Here is a 22785-nt window from a genome sequence, read left to right as displayed (position 1 = left end):
CACGGAATGCTGAATGCTGCTCAGACCCATCACACTGACAAGGCTCCCCTGAAACTAAGCGTTTATAAGGACACACAGGAAGGCCTGTGACTCCCAACGCCCCAGGGGACACCAGGGCCACGTTGGTTTTATTTATTTATTTTGTCAGAAGAGAAAGAAAGCTACCCGAGCACACCAGGTAACAATGTGCTGTATGTGTAAAGCATGCGTGACATATTTGACTAGATGAACACACTTAGCCAGGACAGGGGGTCGGCCATAGCTTCTCAGTGGGAAGGAACCCACAGTTCTTTCCTTTACCCATTACGGTGCTTCCTTAGGCCCAGGCCCAGGCCCCAGGGAAACACTGCTGGCCCGACCCGGCATGTGTGTTGCCCCATGCTGAGCCAGTCCTGTGGATGACGAGCCATTACTGCTTGGAGGAAGATCCAGGCCCCACCCCAAGTCCAGGAAGCTGATGCCCCCCAAAGCACACAGCAGCGGGGAGGGGGCAAGTCCAGGGGGCCCAGTCCAGCAAGTGAAAAGCTAATACAGAGATGCAGAATTGAGTTTGCAAGATTCATCCCTCCAGAGAGGAGAGCTCTTCCTTATAGTAGAATGCCAATTAATATATATATATAAATTATATAGGAGGAATGATGGATTTAGCAAGCCACCAGTGGATGCTGCAACTAGCAGGTGAAAGCTTGATGAGGCACAGGATATATACATGGTCTCAAAACACTGTCCTCCAAAGTTACTTCATTTCAATAGTAACTTTAAGAAATGCTAAATTCTGGTTTCCTGGCCAGCGGAGCCCACTGACACACTCCTCGCACTTGCTGGTGACCCTGGAGGAAACGTGCCATCAGGAGAAGGTGCCAGCCGTTGGGAAAAAGGCAAGTGTTTGACTCCGACTTTCAGGGCACTGAGTGAGGACAGCCCCAGGCAAGATTCCTGAGTAGGAATTCTGAGAGACGCCACCTTTGCCAAGTTATCATCACAAATATCGGGCAAGCAGCACGTGCCTTTTGATATGCTCTACGGAGAAGGGTAGAACACCAGTCCGGCAGAACTCCAGCCAAAACCTATCGCCCAAACCTAATCACGAGGAAACATCAGATTAACTCAAACAGAGGGCATGCCAGAAAGCACCTGGACTGTTCTCTTCAAAAACTGCAAAGACAAACATCTCTCCCAGCTTCCATGAGACTAAGGAGACAGGACAGCAATGTGCATGCTCATGGGTTAGACCTCGGACGGGGGGGGGGGGGGAATAGCCATAAAGTACGTCTTTGGGACAACTGATGAAATTTGGATACGAAGAAGACATACTGTATCCACCTCTGCCTTCTTGACTGGGATCATCACACCATGGTCTTTGTCCTTAGGACACTCACACTGAAGTATTTGTGAGTAAAGTTTCATAGTATCTCCAGCTTAATCTCCAATGGTTCACGAAAGAATACAGTCACCTGCCATTTAACGATGGGGATATGCTCTGAGAAATGTGTCAGTAGGTGATGCTGTCTTTGTGCAAACGTTATAGTGTGCACTTGCACAAACCTAGATGGTGTAGCCCACTACACACCTAGGCTATATGGTATACCACATTCGCATATGGGGCCCATCGTTAACAGAAATGCCATGCCATGCATGACCGTATATCCACATGTAAAAACAGACACGCACAGAGAAAATGATAGAGCCAATAAGGCAAAATGTAAAAAGTGTGGGTCTGTGGGAGTCCCCGGCACTCTTCTTGCACCTTTTTTAAAGCTTTAAAGTTCTATCAAAATAAATAGTTGCGTGGTGATGGTGATTGTGGACAGGGAGGCGGGAGAGAGCTGGAGGAAGAGGGTGGGGCCGGCATGGGCCCTTCCAGATTCCCAGCTCAGACAGGCCCCCAGGCGTGTACCCCTCCACGGTTTCTGCCTCAACTGCCACGCCCCCTGGGCTCAGCAGCCACCGCTCTGGGGATGCGCCTCACTATCCACCCTTTGTCGGAACCTCTCAGTCGACCTCCGTGAACTCCAACCCCTGGAACCAGAGGCAGCTCGTCTACAATGGAACTGAATCCCCCCTCCCCACCTCCAACAGCTCCTGCTCCAACCCTCCTATTTCTGCCAGTGTCCCTGCACTCACCAAGGTCCCCAACCCAAACATAATCCAGGCTCTTCCAACACACCCGGGCACCAGACCCAAACAGCTCTACACATGGCTGCCTCTCTATCCCTTCCCCTCCCTTTCTGCTCCTGCTCTCCTAATTTGGGCCTTGGTGTGTATGCACATTTTTATTTATTTATTTTTTTATGCACATTTTTAAATTTTTCAACCTGACAGTGGCTCCTTTAAGCAACCCTACATACCCAAGCCCCTTCCCCCACCATAAATATGTGTGTGTCTACACACACACACACACACACACACACACACACACAGAGTCTTTTCTCCTGCAATCTATTGTTGGTCATATCTCGCCCTCCCTCCACACCCCCAGCCACCAATTTCACAACTCTTCCCTCCTCAGCCCTCACATTTTAAAACTGCCGTTTGCATGCACCCAGTGCTTAGCGTGTGTGACAGGTCTTATTTTCCAAAGATGGCCACTACAATCCTTCTGTCCCACATGCCTCCCTCCCTCCGCTGGAATCCAGGTGGGCTTGTGACAATGGTGGAAGTGACACCACATGGCTTTTAAAGCTGGACCACACAAGGCCAGACAGCTTCTGCCTAGTCTCTTGGGACTCTTATTCTTGGAGCCCAGCCACCGGGCCGTGAGGAAGCCCAGGCCGCATGTAGGTGCCCGGCTGACAATCCCAGCTGGGGTCCCAGCCAGCAGCTGGCATCACCTGTCAAACGTGTGAGCGAAGAAGCCCTTTGAGGGTTCCAGTCCAGCCTGCGCGTTACCACTAGCTTTGGAGCCTTTCCAGCTGATGCCTTAAACATCAAGGAACACAGACCAGCTGCCCCCGCTGTCTCCTTTCTGATTCTGGATCTACAGACTCTGAGAGCACAGCACAATGACTGCTGTTTTTTGCCACCAGAGTTTGGGGAGGCTTCTTACCGAACAACAGACCAGACGGACTATTTTAGGAACATTAAGAAGTTTATAAGGTGAAAGGCAAGAAACAGCCCTATAAACACTCACCCCTAAAGCATATCAGTGCAGTGAAAACAGTCTCTATAAGGGTCATGGTCGGGGGGAGGGGCACGGGGGGGGGAGCGTCACTTCTCTCTGGGCAGGTGAGCGTGTGTGTGTCAAGAAAGGTTTCACCTCGAAGTAACCTTCACGATGAGGCTCACAAGATGGGCAGGTGCTCTGGAGGAGGGGAAGGAGGGGGAATTCCAGGTGGGGGTCCGAGCGTTGCAAAGGCACGGAATCCTCAGGCCTGGCAGCCTGGGGAAGGGTAACCGGTTGGCAGGGAAGGGCAAGCTGCTGGGCATATGGGGAGCATCAAGTGTGGGGAGAGCAGCTGTGTGGCTCACAGCGTGAATACAATAGAGCGATTTACGTTTCAGGAGGGGCACGCAAGTGTCCCGGCAGAGCAAGGACTGCGGAGTTGAAGGGTGGTGGCCTGAAGGCCATTTGGGCGAGGAACGCCCCTCTCCAGGTCAGTGATAATAGGGCTTGGACTAAGGCAACAGCAGAGAGCCAGGGGTGAAGTGCAGTCTGCAGACAAATGAGTAAATGCAGAGGGTGAGGCAAGGAACAGAATCAACCCCCTGCTGACAAAGCCCCCTGGACCAGTGCTGTCCACCACAGGGTCTGAGCCGGAGCCTGCAGCCAGCACCCCTCCCGTCGGGGATCCCTCCCTTAGAGCCTTAGAGCGCACGGCCAGCTACCCTGGGAGCGCCTAAGGGACCAGGCTTCCATCACACCTTCAGACGCTCACCGAGGGCTCAGTGTGTGTTCAGAAAGAACCGCTGCTTCTTCCTCCCGCCCCTGGCTGGTACGGCCTCTGCACCACAGCAGAGAGGGCGGCCACAGAGCTCTGGGCGGAGTGAGCGCCCCTCCTCTGTCACGCTGCACGCACAGAAGTCTGAAACGGCCAATGCCCTCAGGAATGCCTTTGCCACAAGGGACTCAGGAACCTGACAACTGATGTTGGAACAGCCCGCCCCCCATCCGCAGAGAGGCCGACCAAACCAAGGTGTCAGCTCTGGCCCGTCTTACAGAACCCTGCCCTGCCCTCCCTGAGCCCTGCACACCAGCCGTCCCAGGTCTCCTCCTGTCCACAGGATCCCCGGAGGGCTCTGGCCCATCCCAGGCTTGGTCTTGCCCCGGATGAGGGTGTGCTTCCCTCATCTGGGGACAGAAAGGGTTTGTAACTGGAAGACGAGCAGACCCCAGAGACCCGACCCTCAACCTATTCGAGACGGGTTGACAGGTGCACACAGCATCACCAACCCGAGCCCCAGGTTTCCCTGGGGGCCCAGGAACCGCGGCTGGAATCTGCCCCTGGACCCTGCCTGGTCAGGACTCCCAAGGCCCCACCTGCTCTACAGCCAACTCCTTTCTTCGGCTCCTAAATCCCCACAGCTAGCCCCGACGTCCACAGGCACTCAACAACAGCGGCCTGCCCTCCGCACCAGAGGGGCGCCCAAGGCCCCCGGATGCCCGTCAAGGCTGGAGAAGTGTGGAACGCCGCTCCCTAGACACCTCTTTAGGTCCGTAACATGAGGAGAGAGCGGTACAGAACACCACCCGGGTTTCCAAGTTTTTCCCAACTCTGAGGAGCAGCACTTCAAAACTAGACCGGCACTCCTCTGTGAAAGAGAAAGGGAAGGGACGAGCGAAGATAAAGACTACTATCTTGAGATCCAAGTCCGCACGGACCATGCCTTCCTAGGGCCGGACCATGCCTTCCTAGGGCCGCCAGGAAAGGGGAAGTGAGAGGGCAGAGTCCCCAGGGCTGTTCTGCTGGCCCCCGGCAGTCAGGCACCACCGGAGGAGGAACAGGCCCTAGAAGGTATGTTCATCCATGAACAAGTCTGCAGTCAACCTCCCAGCGGCCAGGAAGCAGGCCGGTCTGGGCACAGCCCCTACAGTGGCATCTCCAACACTGAATTCTCAGGGGACCAAGATAGCGGTGGCTGCTCCCCACCCAGTGCTTTCCCAGCCGCCAGCACCACGGGCTCAGCTCTTCCATTCTGCCAGCCCCTAGCCAAGAAACTGGGCTGCCCGCCCCCCCCGCCCCCAGTCCTGGAGGGTCAGTGCCCACCTCCACGCAAATCCCATTCCTTCTTCCCCTCCCCCAAATGGACAGCCCCACGCCTCCAACAGCACACGGCTTGTATTCATGGCACAGTCTGTCTAGATTGGATCAATTATTCAGTTCCTCAGAGGGTCTGGGGTTTACTGATGGAAACACTGAGTGAGGAAAGAGACTTTTAGGGGAACCTCTAAGAGGATGTGCGCACTGGCCTGCGTTGTGCAAGCGAGAGTGTGTGTGTGTGTGTGTGTGTGTGTACACTGTCCAGCCGGTTCTGTGTCTGCACTCTCCACATCCAAACCCTCTCTGCAGTCAGCCAACCTCGGGGGGTCATGTCTAACTTCTCGAGACTGTCACGTGCGGGCAGAGAGTATTCTTGTGTGAGGTGAGGGGAGGTACTAGTTCCTGTGGTTACTATGTACGTATCAGTAAGACATTTTCCTACTACAAAATGGACAAACAGAGCAGATCTCACCCAACAGCTAGGGTGATGCTCAGGAAAAAGCTGGACCGAGGCCAGATTCCCTGAGGTCGTCATAGCAGGCAGAAGCACAGGACTGTGACTGTTCATGCCCTCTGACCCAACAGTAATTAATATGGTTTCAGGGAAGACAGGAAAAGAGGAGGGGGGACTAGGAAAAGTCTCCACTGAATATCACACTAATCACTGCACACTCACTTGTCTCCTCCAATCATCACAAACTCCTACAAGGCAGAGACTTATCTCTACTGATGAGGACACAACACAGAGAGGTTAAGTAACTTTCCCAAGATCACACAGCAATCCAGAAGAGCAAAGCCATTTTTAACCACTAAGTACTACTCTTAGTCTCACTTCAGGAAATGTAAACAAAAATATGTAAGAAACAGAAGAAATAAAAAAGTTACATGTGCCAAACATTTCCCCAGAAGCAATAATAGTAAAGAATTACAGGTAACCTAAGCACCCTACAATAGGGGAATCGTTTTTAAATATTTCATTATAGTTCATGAAAAGAGAATGGGAAATAAATATCTGAAAAGAATACCCACTTCATCAGTAATCAGAGAAATACAAAATAAAGCCACTGTGAGGTTCTATTTTATATCCAGTATATAGAATTGAAGAGTAAGAATGTTTAGTTCACATCTTGCCCCCACTGCTTACTAGCTCTGTGACTTTGGGCAAGTGACTTATCCTCTCTGTGCCTGCCTCATTGCTTCATCAGTAAATTTGTGGTTAACTGTTAATCTTTCTGTGCTTTATTTCCTCATCTGTAAATTGGGGATTAATAATAGTACCTAACCTCACAGGGTTGTCAGGAAGATTAAACCAATCACTAGGTGAAGAACACTAACAACACTTACCAGCTACATAGAAAGCACCATAAAAGGGCATTTCAGTTTAGCACCCAGTGCTGGTGGTGTTGAGCAGAAACTTTTTCTAACACACCACTGGCAGAGGGCATAACAGAGCAACCATTCTGGAAAGGTCTGTGGTGTTACCTTCTAATGTTGAACATTCATGTATCCCACGGTCCCACAATTCCACTCCTAGAGAAACGGCACACACGCATCGGGAGATGTGTGCACAATGCTCACGGCAGCATGACCCATGACAACCAAACTGTAGAAATATCTGAAGTGTCCACCAACCACAGAAAGGACAATGAAATATTTCACAGCAGTGCGAATGAATGAACCACAGGAATATGAATGAATCTCAGAAACTACACTCAAGTTGCAAAATAAAAAAATAAAAAAAAGCAAGCTTCGCCCAGGCCAGTGTGGCTAAATGGTTGAGTGTCAACCTATGAATAAGGAGATCATGGTTCGACTCCCAGTCAGGGCACACGCCAGGGTTGCGGGCTCAATTCCCAATTGGGGGCGGGTGCAGGAGGCAACCAATCGATGATTCTCTCTCATTATTGATGTTTCTCTCTCACTCCCTCTATGAAATCAATAAAAAAAAATATTTTTTTAAAAAGCAAGTTCCAAAAGATTATAATCTGCCCATTCTGAAAAGCTCAAATAAAAAAAATTAAATGTGTCATATAAATATAAAGCATGAAATTAAAACTTTTAGAACCTGTTTGAGATTTTCCTCATTTCTTAAAAGGGAATGATAAACACAAAGGTCAAGGTAGTGGTTGTCTCTGGAGGTGAGAAGGGGGCACAGGTTGGGGAAAATACCCTCGTTTCAGTTAGATTGGCAACATTCTAGCTCTTAACTTGGGTAGGGAATTCATATGTTTATTATTACTTTTCATCTGTTTGACATGCAGGCATACTTCAGGGATACTGCAGGTTTGGTTCCAAACCACCGCAATAAAGTATGTCATAATCTTTTTGGTGGAGGATCTTGTCTTCAACTTGTAAAAAAAAAAAGGGGGGGGGAGGGAGAGGGGTTGGCCAGTGTGTTCAATGGTTAGAGTGTTGGCCTGTGCACCGGAGGGTGGAGGGTTAGATTCCTTGTCAAGGGCATGTACCTGGGTTGCAGGTTCCATCCAGGGCCCTGGTCAGGGGGCATGCGGGAGGCAACCCAACTGATGTATCTTTCTCACACAGATGTTTCTCCCTTCCTCCCTCCCTTCCACTCTTTCTAAAAATCAATGGGAAAAATATCCTCGGGTGAGGATGAACAAAAAAAAAAAAAAAAAAAAAAAGCAACATCTGTGAAGCTCAGTAAAGCAGAGCACCATAAAACGAGGCATGCCGGGTATATGTTTCAAATTACACATCAGAAAAATTACAATGTATAATACTTCGTCAGTAAATGTGGAACTGCTTACAATGATATAGAATAAGGACTTATTAAAAAAAAACAGGGAAATGTCTTCAATAAGAAAAGGAAACTCGAGAATATCCCTGTACTGATGCTGAGGGTATTTTTTATGACGGGGGAAGTGTTTACACTATCTGAAGTGGAAAAAAAGAAACAGGATTCAAAATGTTGCCCAGTCTAGGACTTCCATGCCATTAACAATGCACACACACGGCGCAGAGGGGAAATGGCAGTTAGCAGTCCCCACAGCCCACAGCAGGTAGGGCAGGCATTCATTTCTGTTCGGGGCGGGCAGCTGACGGACAGAGGTACCTGCACCCCACCTGAGCTCTGCACAGACTCTGCCTGCCTCCAACAAGCCCTGGAAGGGGGCTTCGGGGAGAGGAATGCCTGGGTGACCTTTCTTTCTTGCTATTTCTGTTGCTAGAGAGCTGTGTGTGTGTGTACAAGCACACATGTGCGGAAAGAAGAAATACTCTACAAGATGAGCGTCTGGTCGAGGGGGGCCCTGAGCCTGTAAACATCCACTCCCCCAGCCCCCATGAAAAGTGCCCTGTAACTTGCTGGCTCCGAACCCCCGCCCCCAGCAGCTCGGCCCTCCCCTGAGGCGGCCGCGGCAGGAAGGGTGGGGGTGGGGGGAGCCTGTGAGCGGCGGGAGGGGGGAGGCAGCCAGCGCCGACGGAAGCCCCGCTCCGCAGCAGCCGGTGGCGCGGCCGGGGCCGGCGGGAGGAAATCGCACCGACCACATCTGAGGCCGGGCGCAAGGAGCGGCAGCTGCCTGCAAAGCCGCCCGCGCTCAGAAGCAGGTCAGGACGCGGAGGCGGCTCCTCGGCCGGCCGCAGGCGCCCCCGCTCCCGCCACCCCCACCCCCGTGCGCGCGCGCACACATACACAACGCACGCACACACACATGCACGCACGCACACACGTGCACACACACACGTGCGCACCCCTCCCCCGTCCCACTCCAGCAGCACTGGGGCCATGGCCCAGGCCACGCAATGCACGTCTCCCGGCCAGAAAAGCCCCCAGCGGTCCCCGGCGAGGGCGGGGATTCCCACAGCTCCACCCAGCCGGGCTCGCATCCAGTTCTCACCGCTCACCTCCTACCCAAAACTCTGAAACGCTGAGGACACGAGCAAGGAAACGCTGCCAACATCAAGTCCACTGACCTTGACTTAAATGGCCCCGCGCCCTGTCCCTGAAGGCGCCCCGGACCCCACATAACCCACTGGCCGTTCAGGTGCGCCCAGGGCGCGAGGGCGGGCGAACCACCGTGGTGGCAGCGAGCCACCCGTTTGGAGAGCTGGGTGGTAAACTCCGGATTCCGTAAGCACTTTTACGTTTAAATGTGACCTTTCGAGTCTTCCAACACACAAGCCAACATCCGTTTTAGTGGGTGAACGAATGAGGCAGAGAGAGAGAGATGAACTAACATAACGTTCCCCCAGGGCCAGGGGCAAGCGGCAAAAGCTGAATCCCACATCGGGGCAGAGGTGGGTGCCGCGGCCTCCGAGCTGCCAGGGTTCTCAGCTGTTGGAGAATAAGCTCCCACACGCGCAGGAGACTCAGGACCTACGGACTTCAGCCTCTCACTTGGACCCCTGCCCAGGGAGTTTGAAGACTTAAATGTCTCTCCTTCAAAGAAATGAATCTTTAAGCCACCACCCAAAAATCTGGAGAAAAAAAATAACTTTTGGCAGAGCAGCCTTCACCCATCAGTCATAAACCCTATTTCACTCAGTGGGCTAGGGATGGAAAGGGGGCAAGTGCCATTCAGGGAAGCCTGGTGCTGTCCATAAGGCAGGACATTGGGGAGTGTGGGTCCGTTCTATGTATCCTAAAAAATGTCCTGGAAAAATCACACAACACACCTCAGCGTAAAGCCTCATTATGGTATCCACAGCCCCTGCCGCTCTGTTAGCCCAGAAAACGGAAAGATGCCCGTCATGTGGGTTCTTGTACATGTTCATCTCAAAGGCTTGTCTGCAGTGCTGGAGAACAAAGGAACGGACACCCAGCCCCTCCTCATCCATTCTCTTCTCCCTGAGGGTCAGGGGTGATGAGAAAGGCCCTGGGAGTCCCCCTCCCTCCACCCTCCTGCCCACCCCCCCACCTCCCTCCATAGGACCCTGGTCCTCCCTCCCCCCTCTCCCTCAAAGCTCTCCTGGAAACCTCACTTCCACCCAGGGCTCCACCGCTCAGCCTGCACCAATAGCCCCGAAGCTTCCTTGCCCCTGGACTGCTTACTCCAGCTCTCCAGCTACCAGACACTTTTCCAACTGCATGCCACTAAGCCCAACACACTTAAAACCTAACTTAGCATCTGACCCTTTCCCAGCAACAACAACTCTGGATATCCCTTCTTTAAAAAGTCAGGCGAAGAGTCATTCTCCCGGGCATGCATCCTGAGAATGCCCTTCCGTCACCTTTGACGGCTTCATCTTTCCGTTTCCATATGCAAGCAGAACCTAGCTCTGTCAGCTGCTCCTCTTGAGAGTAGTTCCGACCTGCCTTCTTCCCATGTTCTCCTCACTTATTTCTCACGGGGACAGTCGCAGGAGGAGGCTGTGGACTGGCCATCCCGCTCTCTGCTTTTACCCCAGCACCGCACTGTCGGACACATATTCAATCCGCTGAGCCCCAAACTCCCAGGCCAGGGTGCCTGCGAATTCACAACTTCAATCTTCTCCTTGGGTTCGAGCAGTAAAAATAAACAAAACAAAAAAATGGGCAAGCAAATACACAGGTAGACAATGTATCAAGGACACCTGAGTGAAGGCTGAAAACTCAGAATGAGGGCAACAGTTTCATAAATGACAACACGACTCAGTAGAACATTAAACAGTCATTAAAACCCATAAATTATAGACACAAAGGAAAAATGTTGGATAAAATGGGAAGTAAAAATAGCAGAATACCACAATATACAGGAAGGTTATTACAACTATGAAAAGCCATGCGTGCAAATGACAAAAGAGGGAAGGTACTTAAAAAAAAAAAGTAGAAATAGCTATCTATAGAAGCCCCACAGAATTACGAAATTCCACCTACTGATTGCTATCAGCACATTATAGCAAGCACACCTTTCCTATGTGATACCTATAGTTATGATTGTGTTCATTTATTCCTCCGGCAAATAGGGACTGAGCATTTACTGCCTGAGTCACTCTTAGGCACTGGGGATACCAGGGAGCGAGCAGTCCCTGCCTCATGGACAGAGACGGTTCAGATGTTGAGATCTGCCTTGGGGCCCATTCAAAATCGGGCTCCTTTAAGGTAGACACTGTGTCTAAATGTGCGTGGTAGCCTACATCGATGTTCTGTCCTCTGTGGCTTTGAGTGGGTGGTGAAAGCAGTGAAACTCATGTTAATTGTGAGGTGATCTCTGAGTGAATATAGGAAACTCATTACAGCCAGGGAAAACCCTGGTGGGTGGCCCACGATGATAAAGGTCATAAGAACAGAATGATAAGGTTAAAAAATGAGTTTCAATAGACTACGCTGGGAGAGATGGGAGAACAGGAAGTTCTGTCACTGCAAAGCAGAAAATGGAGTGAAAAACCAGCAACTCTGACTTCCCTGAGATGACCACAGTTTACCTTTGGTGCCCTCTCTTCGCTATGCAACATGGACTTAATTTACAAAACTGGGGTCACCGAGTATATTCAGGGATCGGGTTTGGTATAGGTTATTTTATTTATTACGGAAATTAGATCTTCACCAAGTTGTCTTACTCAGGGCTTTTTAATGCTGATTTTTTTCCTTTTCTGTATCATAACTATTTTTTAACATAGTTTTAACTCTCCGAGGTTCCATGTTTAATAGCCGCAATGCTTTTCCTGATAGGTATATAGCACACATATAGCCCCGGAGGCTGCGTGTCCAGTTGCTGTCACGTTTTGCTACATTCCCATGGCCATAGTGACGGTTGGAATGGCTTCTCCTCCTTCCCCCACATCTGTTTGGGCGTGTGATTCCTCTGAGGACAGGGATAGAAAACCTGGCACAGAGCAGGGTTCCGGTTGGCTACATGGATGGACCAGCCCCAAAGGCTGTAGGTAACAACCTTGATAACAACACGGAGGACTTGACTCACATTAGCACCAGGGTTTCGTTTCATCTGGGAGACGATGTCTAGATGTCTCCAGTCTGCCTTTGGAGAGGAATATCATGCAGCCACAAAAAGGACGGAAGTACTGATACAGGCTACAACATGGATGAGCCTTGAACGCATTATGTTAAGTGAAAGACATCAGACAGAAAAGGCTACATATTGCATGATTCCATTGATATGAAATGGCCAGATAAGGCAAATCTCTAGAGACAAAGAGATGGGTGGCTGCGTAAAGCTGAGGGGGTTGGGGGGACGAGGGGTGAATGCTATTGGGTGGAGTTTCTTTTTGGAGCGATGGGAATGTTCTGAAATAGAAGTGGTGATGGTTGCACAACTCTGTGAATAAACTAAAAACCACTGAACTGTGCATTTTAAATGGGCAAATTGGGTGTTACATGAATGACGTCTCAATAAAAAAAAATCTTTACAGTAAACCCTTCGTCTCCATCTCCATCTTGGTAAGAAGCTTTAAGACAAAAGCAGAAACTAAACACTTGCTCAAGGAGGGGAGGGCCGAGCTGGCAAGCCCACCCAAAGGTGGGGGGAGGAGGACAGGAGTGACAGGAAGAGTATCCATCACCAGTGCTTCTCACCCCCCACTGGGTTACAAGGGAAAGCAAGAGAGGTCTTCGCCCAGGGGAGGTGGTGATGGTCACGGTGGGAGACCACCTCCCATTCCACAGCTGGACAGCCGGGCGTGGTAGCTCCCGAGAGGAGAAGCGGGGGTGGGGGGGGGTGGTAGCCATCAGCTCTGGGGTGAGGAAGAAGAAAGATGAGCTCTGAAAATGCAAGGGGGAGGGGCCTAAATCCAAGAATCAGTGACATAAAACTGAATAGAGTCATAGACACAGTCAGACAGGAAGTATAGGTTGGTTCAAAGAGTCCTTATTATTTTTTTTAAAAAGTTGGGGAGGGGAGTTCACAAGAGAGTCCGTAAATTAAAAACAACAAAGACAAGAAAATGTATTAAGCAATTAGCGTACCCTTAAAAAGATAAATGCAAATCATTTTGTTGAAAAAAAGGAATCACGCTTTTAACGCCCCTAATACAAGAGGGTGCTGCCTCTGCAGGACAGCCTTACCGTCACTGATCTCTCAGTGACCCCTGGTCACGCGAACGACCGCTCCAGACCCTGCACGGGAGGCCCTGGGGCAGGCGAGCAGGGGACCTGCGTGCTCTGGCCCAGCCTAAGGACATATCACAGGCTCCCACTTCTGGCTGGAGATGAACCAGTCCCTGCCACGAACCCCCAAAACTGCCACGGGGGGTTGATAGTCACACCCCCAACCCGTGGGTGCCACTCCTCAGAAAGCAGCAGCTGAGCCCCACCCATGGCAGTGAGCCTTGTTCCTTAGGCCGGTTCTCAAGGGAGAGGCAGTGGCTAGACCAGTTTTAAAGGCCTGCTCTCTCCCTGGCCATGGCCTTGATCCCCAGCCAACACCTACCCAGCCAGGGACGGGGCGGAGGTGGGGTGCTGTGGCCTGGCACTGCAGACGGAGGGGCAAAAGGGAAGGGCAGGAGGAGGCAGCTCCCTGGGGAACTGGGCCGGCCCCACCTCTCAGCCTGAGGAGTTGGCTGGTGATAAAGCCCTAGGAGCTAAGTGTTCACCTGGGCGCTGGGGGAGGGAGGGTAGGAGTGTAACTAGCGGAGCCAGCACTTCAGCAGAGGCCAGGTTCCCAGCCCCAGCTCTTCCAAGACGGTCTTGCTGTAAAGCCCTGGACAAATCGTTTTACCCACCTGGGCCTCAAATGCCTCACCTGCGTATTAAAAATTTTAAAATCTCAGGAAAAACTGAAGCTCTGCTCCAGAGTAAAGGAGACACAGAGCCTGACCACTGAGGATGTGTGACCCTTGGGTTTTCTCCTCTACAGGAGGGTGTGACAAGGGGCGAAGTCTGAATGAGGTCTGTAAGCAGTGCTGTCAGTCAGTGTGCAGGTCTGCAGACCGAGTCCGCCGCGGTGGTGTGCCCATGCTAATTTCCTGACGTGGACCAATGCACTGTGGTTATTTATGTGGATTTTACAAAGCCCACCCTCAAGTATTCGAAAGTAAAGGGCACCACCGTCCGCTACATACTTTCAAATAGTTCAAATAAAAGTTATAAAGAGATAGAAAAGAATAAAGTGAATCTAGTAAAATGTTACTTTTGGGGAATCTGAGTGAAGAGACTTCTTTGTACTTTTCTTGCAACTTTTCTGAAACTCTGAAATTATGCCCCCACCCCCCAATTTTTTTATTTTTTTTTTAAGAGTTACGTTACTAGGCCCTGGCCAGTGTGGCTCAGCTGCTTGGAGCCTCACCCTGCACACCCAAAGGCCGCGCACTGATCCCCGGTCAGGACACGCAGGAAGGCAACCTATCAGTGTTCTCTCGCACATGGGTGTCCTCAGGTGAGGATTTTTAAAAGTTCCATCGTGGGTGATCTCTAAGACTCTCCCAGTTTCTGTGAAACGGGGACCTTATCTGCATTTAACAGATGAGGAACAGGAAGCAGATGAGGACGGCTCCCAGGCAGCAGCGGGAGGGCTCTGCAGTGCAGGGTCTCACTCAAGTCCCCTCTCCCCCAGGCCCCCAGCTCTTCCAGCCAGCGAGGGACAGCGCGTCCCAGACACCACACCGGGCTCTGGACCAGAACAGAAGAGCAACAGGCAAGTAAGAAAGGGGCCATCTGGCCAGCGTCCAGGCTGGCTGTCTTCAGGAGAAGCTGAGAGCCTCGGAACAGGGACCACCCCCCTCTTCTCCCAAGACCCCTTCCCTCCGCTGGGCACAGGCAGCTCTTCCCGCTCAGCCCAGGAGGCCAGCCGAGGCTTCGGCGGCACACACACAAGCCCCGCCAGAACTCTGCGCAGGCCCACGGCGGAGCACAGCCTGGAATGACCTGGACAATCCTCCAACCAAAAGAAGCACAACATCTGGAAATCCTAAGCAAGTCTCCTAAAACCACTCCAGGGTCAAGGGGGAAAAAAAAAAATCAAAATCACAATTACATTTATTTCCAATCTGTTTATGCTTGTTGTACTTGTTATGGTAAGTACATACTTAAAATATCATTGATATGTAAACTGATAGGAGTATAAAAATAGAGCTGTTTCCGGGGGCTGGGGGTGGGGTCGGGGGGAGTCACACAGATTTGAAGATTAACATCAATGAAAACAATAACTATTAGCAGAGGAAAAAAACATGCTTCTAAAAAACGTTTGTTAAATAAGAAGGAAAAAAAATGGAAGGTTTCAACCCAAGAAGCTAGAAAATAAAAACTAGGAAAGGCAGGAAAAAGGAATCAGAGATAAAGAGAGAAATAAAGAGTGATCAGAAAATAAAACGTAGTGGTGTTTGTAAATGGACCTAAGAGGTGGCTCTCCAAAGGACAAATACACTTCTGGCAAGGACGATCATCTTCAAAAGAAAAACATAACCAAACAGCATCAGAAATGCGAAAAGGGAGATAACCATGGCCAGTCAATGAGACCTGAAGTTCATCACTAAAAACTTTAAAAATATGGATGAAAGGACAATTTTCTAGAATAAATTATTCAAGAAGAAGTAGGAATATTGAAAATATCAATCACCAAAGAAACAGAAATTTGTCAGAGCACTACCCCCTGAACAGGGCACCAGGCTCAGCAACTGGAATTACATAATTTTCCTAGCTCATACAACAACGTGGATCTGTTTTATTCTTTCATTTAATTCTCCCAGACCCCTCTGAGGTAAGCACTGCCTCCCCATCTTATAGACAAGGAGCCAGGGGTCCCGAAGGGCCACGGCACTGTCTCTAAGTCACCCAGCCAGACGTGGCCAGGCCGGGACGCAGGTCCACGGCCAGACAGCTCCAGGGCATGACCCAGAAAAGTCTGTTCCTAAGGCTCCTCCATTCCTCTGTGACCATCCGTGTTGGAGACTTCTGGCCCCTCCCTGCTTCAAGTGTGGTCCCCTGGCCAGCAGCATCAGCACCACCTAAGAGCATGTTAGAGATGCAGACGCTCAGACCCCACCCAGACCAGCCAACGGGAAGCTGTATTGTAAAGAGATTCCTGGGTGATCTGGATGAACGTTAAAGCATGAGACGCACTGGTCTAGCCTATAACTGTCCTCTGACATTTACAAAAGCAGTGCCTGTTCTGTTTGGCAAAACAAAACAAAAAAAAAATCAACTTGCTAAACGATTAGAACTTGATTTGATCATATGAACATGTAAAATAAAAAAAAAGTCTGGCAAAATAAAACCAAAACATTAAAAAAGTAAAGGACATCGGTAGTATCTGTCAAGGTCTGGTAAACAGTCAATATGACTAATATATGAAGCTCTCATGAATTCATATTAAAAAAAATCACACAGAAGAAAAGCAGGCAAAGCAAACCACAATATATTCACAAAGAAATGAAGATCGCAAATAAACAGAGCAGTAAAAGATTTGTCAATCAAAACATTTCATGCCAGTTTTATACCAATTAAAAAGTTTTAATATAAATGTACTCTTTTGATAACCAGGAGAGAAAAATCAATAGACATTTAAAATGTAAAAATACATATAATTATTCTAGAAAGACCAAAATATCAACAGGAGTTCTCAGTGATAAGATTATAGATGTTTTATTTTCTCTACTTGCTCACATGAACTTCCTGATTTTTCCGCAGTGGATTTGCATTCTTTGTAATACACAACAACAAAGTTTAACTATTTCCTAGAGTTTGATCTTATCTGAAATTTAACAGCCTTTATATTTAGTCCCTCCTGGCTTTTCACAAGTGTCTACACCACGCCTGGCCTTTTTCACAAACCATGGCAGCATTTAAGGGCATGCCTTCTCAGTCCCCATCAAGCATTGGGAGCCTCTTGTGTAGTACTCTGCACACCACCAGTTCTCACACACCAGCGGACAGAGGAATCACCTGCAGGCTGCTGGCTACAGATGCAGATACTCAGGTCCCACCCCCCGAGATCAACCCTGTGTCTGTGGTTGTCCCGGGACTGCCCTTTGAGAGCCCTCCTCCAATAACCCTGTGAGGCCCAGGGTGGACGCAGGAAAGGAGAAAGCCAACGGGCTCATCAATTGGGTGAACTGAGGTCTTACGAGCTGGCAGGGGTCAGCAGTCCTTCCACCCTCCCCCTCTCCCTCCCACCCCCTCCCCCCGGCCCCCGCTGTGTGCACTCACAGGCTCGACCAGCCAGTGGTCAGCTCCTCTGCTCTTTGAAAGAGGGCGACAGGTGGACAGGGAGGCAGGGGTGGGAAAGGCTTTCTCCTACAGGTGAGCTGACGCCCCGAGCAGTCCAGCATCGCGGCTCCACTGCCAGAGCGCGCTCTGCTCCGGGAAACGTCACTTGGAACAACTCCACGGATCACAGAGGTCCATCTGTCAGAGTTCCTGCTGGGCACCCTGAGGAGGCGGCTCCTCCAGAGCTGGCAGAGATGCAGCCGGGCTGCCATGAGGGGCCCGAGGGCTTGGCCCTCCGTAGGCAGGGCCCACGGTGACGCCCCCAGCCCTGGGCTGCTTCCCAAGCCCCGGTGGGCACGAGGAAAGGGAGTAAGACATGGATGGGGTGGGGGCCCGACCTCTTGGGTGTATGTATCCTTGGCTCCACTATTCCCCTGGTGGGTGTAAGTAAACGAGCAGAGGAGCCAGGGCAAGTGTTTCTGCTCCTCTGCTGCCCCGAGCACCGAAGGAGAGGCGGGGCGCAGGCCACGGGCTCAATGGCTCCGTTCATGGCCCCAGTCAAACACAGCCCCAGGACACACTGAACCAGATGCTCGAGGACGAGGACGGAGGATGGCTACAGAGCGACTGGGAAGCGCCCACAGCCCACCTGTGGCTGGCATCTCTATTACACGCGCACAAGCCAAGTGCATCTCCTCTCCCCACCTTCTTTCCAGGCAGGACTCCCGGCCTCTGCTTAAGAGCAGCAGGGCTCCTCACATCTGCAGGCCTGTAGCCCCCATGCCCCAGAGATGAGGGGGCCCCTTGTTCGTGGGTCCAGGTGGACCCAGCCTTCCTAGGCAGGGAGAGATCTCCGTCTCCCTCCCAGCTCTGTGGCAGCAGAGACCGGGACCTGCAGGAGGGCAGGCGACAGCTCCTTCGAGAAATAGGGTCTTTCATTCCCCAATTACAAGCACCAGTTCAAAATGCAAACACGATTAGGAGGATTAGCACACGGAGAGGAACAAAGTCCACCTAGACAGTCCCTGGGGGGGTGGGGAGGCCGCAGACTCTGGAGAAGAGCGGGGAGAAGGAGAAAGCCCCCACCCTGGAGAAAGAAGACCAGCCCTCAGGCCTGGAGCCAATGCCAGCAGCCGTGGGTCTTCCAAGCTCTGCTCAGACTTGGTGACGCCTCATCCCCAAAGAGCAGCTGCAGGTACCCGTGTGCTGCCTTCAGGCATCTGGGAACCACGAAGGCAGCTCTCCCTACTAGTTAGTGCTAATGAGGGTTAATGACCAGTGGGCTGTCAGTCCCAGGGTAATTACGAGGTATCAGATCAGAGGGCTCCTCCCTGATGTCTGCTGTGGGCAATGCCAGGACCATCTTTTCACTGTGGGAGCAGGGCAGGTGCCCCACCTCGGCGGCCCGGCTCACAGCCCCCAGGGCCGCTTTAGATCCTGCTCCTTGCTTGGGCTGAGGATGTCACACTGTGGAGGTGTATCAATCTCTCTCTCTCTCTCTCTCTCTCTCTCTCTCTCTCTCTCTCTCTCTCTCATCCATCTGATTCCACAGCATTTATTAAAAGGATTTACTGCATCCTAGGCTTTGGGCCAGATACCGGGGAATGAAAGTGAGTAAGATGAGCACCTCACCAACTAAGAGCTCACACCGGCTCCTGAAGTGTTGCTACGGAGGTACGGACAGGGCACTTGTGGGCTGAGGGGGAAAGGGCTGATGAGCCCAGAGCTGGTATCACAGAGCGTCTGACAAGAACCAGAGGATTTCCAATATGACCTGCAGCCCCGGGTTAGAAAATGCCACAGAAAAGGTGCCAGTTACGGCAGCAACAACAAAACCTGCAACATCCCAGCAATGAGTGTCGTGAGAAATGTAAGACACGTGGGAAGAAAACTGTGACGGACACACAAGACGGGAATGAACAGAAAGATACGCTTCCCATCTCCCGGATGGGAACACTCATTACAAAGCTGCCCATTCTGCCCAAATAATCTATAAAGTCCATGCGATTCCAACGGAAAAATCCAAACATTTTCCATAGAACTTGACAAGTTGTTTAAAAGCTTATTTGGAAAAGAAAGTGAAAAAGAACCCCGCCCCCCCCCCCCCCGCAAAAAAAATGCTGTGGATAAAATGAGTTTTTTAGGGTTTTTAAAAAACCAAACTGTTATATAAAAACTGTAGTAATTAAAACAATGAAATACTGACATAGAATCAGACAAATAATTCAATAGAAAAGAGGAAAGGCCCTAAAAAAAAAACATGAATATATGAGTAATTATAAAATGCTTAAGGTAGAATTATAAACCTTTTGGGAAATGATTAATAGACTGGACATAATAGGCCTTGTATTTGGGGAAAATTTAATCCCTATCTTACACTATATACAAAATAACTCCCAGCTTGGAGTTCTACATATCTAAAATAAAACTATAAAGTGAAAAACTTGGGTGCCAAAATATTGATGAATTCCAATTGCATAAAAATCAAATTTCCACATGACAGACACAATAAAAGAAAAACAAGAGGCCACAATTTTTCCAAAATAGAGGAGAGGTTAATATTGATAATATATGAGAACTTTATGAACCATTAAAATTCAATCTAATTAAAAGTGGGTAATATATGTAATATGTGATACACAGAATAAATGCAAAAATGGTTAACAGTTAAAACATTCTCAAATTCACTAATAAAATAAGTTAAAATAATAGGAGATATCCTTTTCACTACCAAATTGGCAAAAATTAAAAACTTGGTAATACCTCATTGAGGGTAGGTGGGGCAGTAAATTTAATTGATATTATCAGATTACCTTTTGAAGGGGTAATTTGATAATGTCAATTGAAATTTCATTTGTATGATTTTGTCCTACACAAACATTTAAACAAATAACCAAAAAATTTTATAAACTACCACATCATTTATAATTGCAAAATACAGAAACTGTAAATGTCCATCAACAGGAAACAAATTACAATAAACTTATAAAATGAAAGACTCCATAGCCATTTAAAAGGCCAAGATAGATGCACTGACATGGAAAGATGTCCTCCACATATTAACGAGCAGGAAAAAGAATACCAAACATGCAAAGTATGGTACAAACACATTTGTGTGGGAAAGATAGTAAGTTCATGTACTCACTTTAAAGTCTGTAAATATATGTACAAATTGTTCATAGAGATTACACTGGGATGGAGAAGAAAGGGGGATTTTCGGTTTCCAATTTATATACTTTTATATTGTTTGATTTCTTTAAATGGGCAAGTATTACTTTTACTTAAAGTCCAAAATTTTCTTTCCATTTTGGAAAATAAAAAAAGAAGAATATTGCGATTGGTTTCAAAGTTGAACTCAAAATCCATCCCTTCTCTCTCCCCCTGCCCCATACTCTCCCCCTGGCCTTTGCTGCTCTTTATGGAGTCAAGATAAAGGGTAGAAGATAAAGGGTAAAAATATCTACCCCCACCCTCGGGGTGCTGCACATGCTCCCTTGAGTGTGACCCCTGAGTCGTCATTTCTCTGCTGGCTCAAACACGTTCAGGATGGGGTGCAGAGGGTGCCCCGCACACTCACCAGGTCCTGCTGGACCAGAGGGGAGGCTGTGCCTTCCTAATTGGGACTGTTGTTGCCCTACAGTCCAGTGGTCGGCAAACTGCGGCTCGCGAGCCACATGCGGCTCTTTGGCCCCTTGAGTGTGGCTCTTCCACAAAACACCACGGCCTGGGCGAGTCTATGTTGAAGAAGTGGCGTTAGAAGAAGTTTAAGTTTAAAAAATTTGGCTCTCAAAAGAAATTTCAGTCGTTGTACTGTTGATATTTGGCTCTGTTGACTAATGAGTTTGCCGACCACTGATGTGGGGGAAAGTAGGCCCCCGCGCAGCATGTCTCCATTTTTATACCCAGCACAGGACAAACGCACGCACGCAGAGAACCAAGTCTGGAGAGGTGCTCTGGGTACGAGTAGTTAACTGGGTTGTGAAACTCCAGGCAAATTCCTCCCCCTCTGTCCTTTCTATTCCCTAATTTTCCCAAAGAACGTGTCCTATCTGTATACGCAAAAGAGAGAATAAAAAGCCAAAAAAAAAGAAACAGATGTCTGGATTTAGCCAAGAGGGCTGGCAAGCCTAAAGGCCAAGGAGGAAGAGGAACTAAAGGTGACGGGGAAGAGGGGACCCCCAGGCAGGGCTTGCAGGAGTCCTCTGTCCTGCACCGTACATCGGTGAAACCTACTCAGCTTTAAGAAACACCCGCACGCGTGTGGGAGGAAGTTCCTGGCGGAGGCCAAGCTGAAGGCCTGTGGGCTCCGAACCAGCACACAGGGCTGTACTGGGCATAGCCGGACCTGACTTTGCCCGAGGGCCGTGGGAATGCTGGACTACGGGAACGGAGTGAGGGTACTCATTTCTTCATCCAGGTGCTGGTGACACAGGCGTGCTTACTTTGTGAAAACGCGCCGATCTGTACATAGGGGGTGCTCAGTTTTCTCATAATTAAAAACCGAGAGGAGAACACGGAGTTTCTGTCATCTGCTAACAGACTTGCCCTCACATTCTGGTCTGAATAAATCTGCACTCGTGGATCAGCCCCGTGGAACAGAACATTCAACCCAGTATTGTGCCTGACACATCTCACTGTCTTAATTTTTCCAGGCTCTGGATGGATGATCACTAAAATGATCAATGGATGAGAAAAAAATTCTGCGGCAAGCCCAGGATGAGGGCAGCGACTTCTCACCCCAAAGGCCATGCACGTCACCCGGGGAGCTTCGAAGAATGCTGGGGCCCACGCTCCGCTCCAGACCAATTACATCCGACTCTCTACACGCTCTTTTTTAAAAAACTCCCGGATGATTTTCAGATGCAGCGGGACCGAAAACCACTCAACTAGTTGAAGCAGCGGGCCTGGCCGCTGGAAACGCTCTGGGCGAGTGGAAGCCTGCGTGGTCCCTGCCCGTCCTGGCGGAGGCTGTGGGGCGGGAGCTCGTGTTCAGAGCTGAAGTGCCCTGCCAACCACGCAGTCCTCCTCCCCCCCCTCTCTTCCCAGACAGAGACCCCGTGGGGGACGCGGCCCTCGCGCGGAGGAAGCGGCCTCTGAGGGGGAGGGGGAGGGGGAGGGCTTCCCCAGGGTTGGGCACCGAACCGAGGGCTCTGGCTCCCAGCGGGTGTTGGGGCTGCTCTGGACCACTTGCCAGTACAACCCCAAGGCATACACCGCTCCGACCACACAACCCCAGAGCTAAGCCCTAACTACTACCCAGGGTCCAAATGACACCACTGGGAACCCACAGCCAGAAAACAGGAAACCGAGGAGAAATAATAGTGGGAAGACAGCCCACAGGGCAGAGGTCGGCAGAGCTCAATCATCAGGTGGGACCTGGCTCGGGGACAAGGGGCAGGGCCAGTGAGGAGGCGGGTACCACACGGCCCACCTGCCCACAGCTTCCAACACGAATCTCTGGGGTCTCCACGCCACCCTCATCCTGCACCCACTCTACGTGACAGGAGCCCCGGGTCTGACGCCACGGCTGGCTCTCCTGGCCCAACAGCC

General features: G+C 50.2%; 1 protein-coding gene across 6 annotated transcripts in view; it reads right to left on the bottom strand.

Moving 5' to 3' along the window:
• The window catches only part of TET3 (tet methylcytosine dioxygenase 3), a 92773-nt gene that overhangs the window by 45347 nt on the left and 24641 nt on the right, over nucleotides 1-22785 (bottom strand). The window lies entirely within an intron of this gene.

The sequence above is a fragment of the Cnephaeus nilssonii genome (assembly GCF_951640355.1).
Source record: "Cnephaeus nilssonii genome assembly, chromosome: 15".
In the NCBI taxonomy this organism is placed as follows: domain Eukaryota; kingdom Metazoa; phylum Chordata; class Mammalia; order Chiroptera; family Vespertilionidae; genus Cnephaeus; species Cnephaeus nilssonii.
This window is presented reverse-complemented; position numbering and strand designations above follow the sequence as displayed.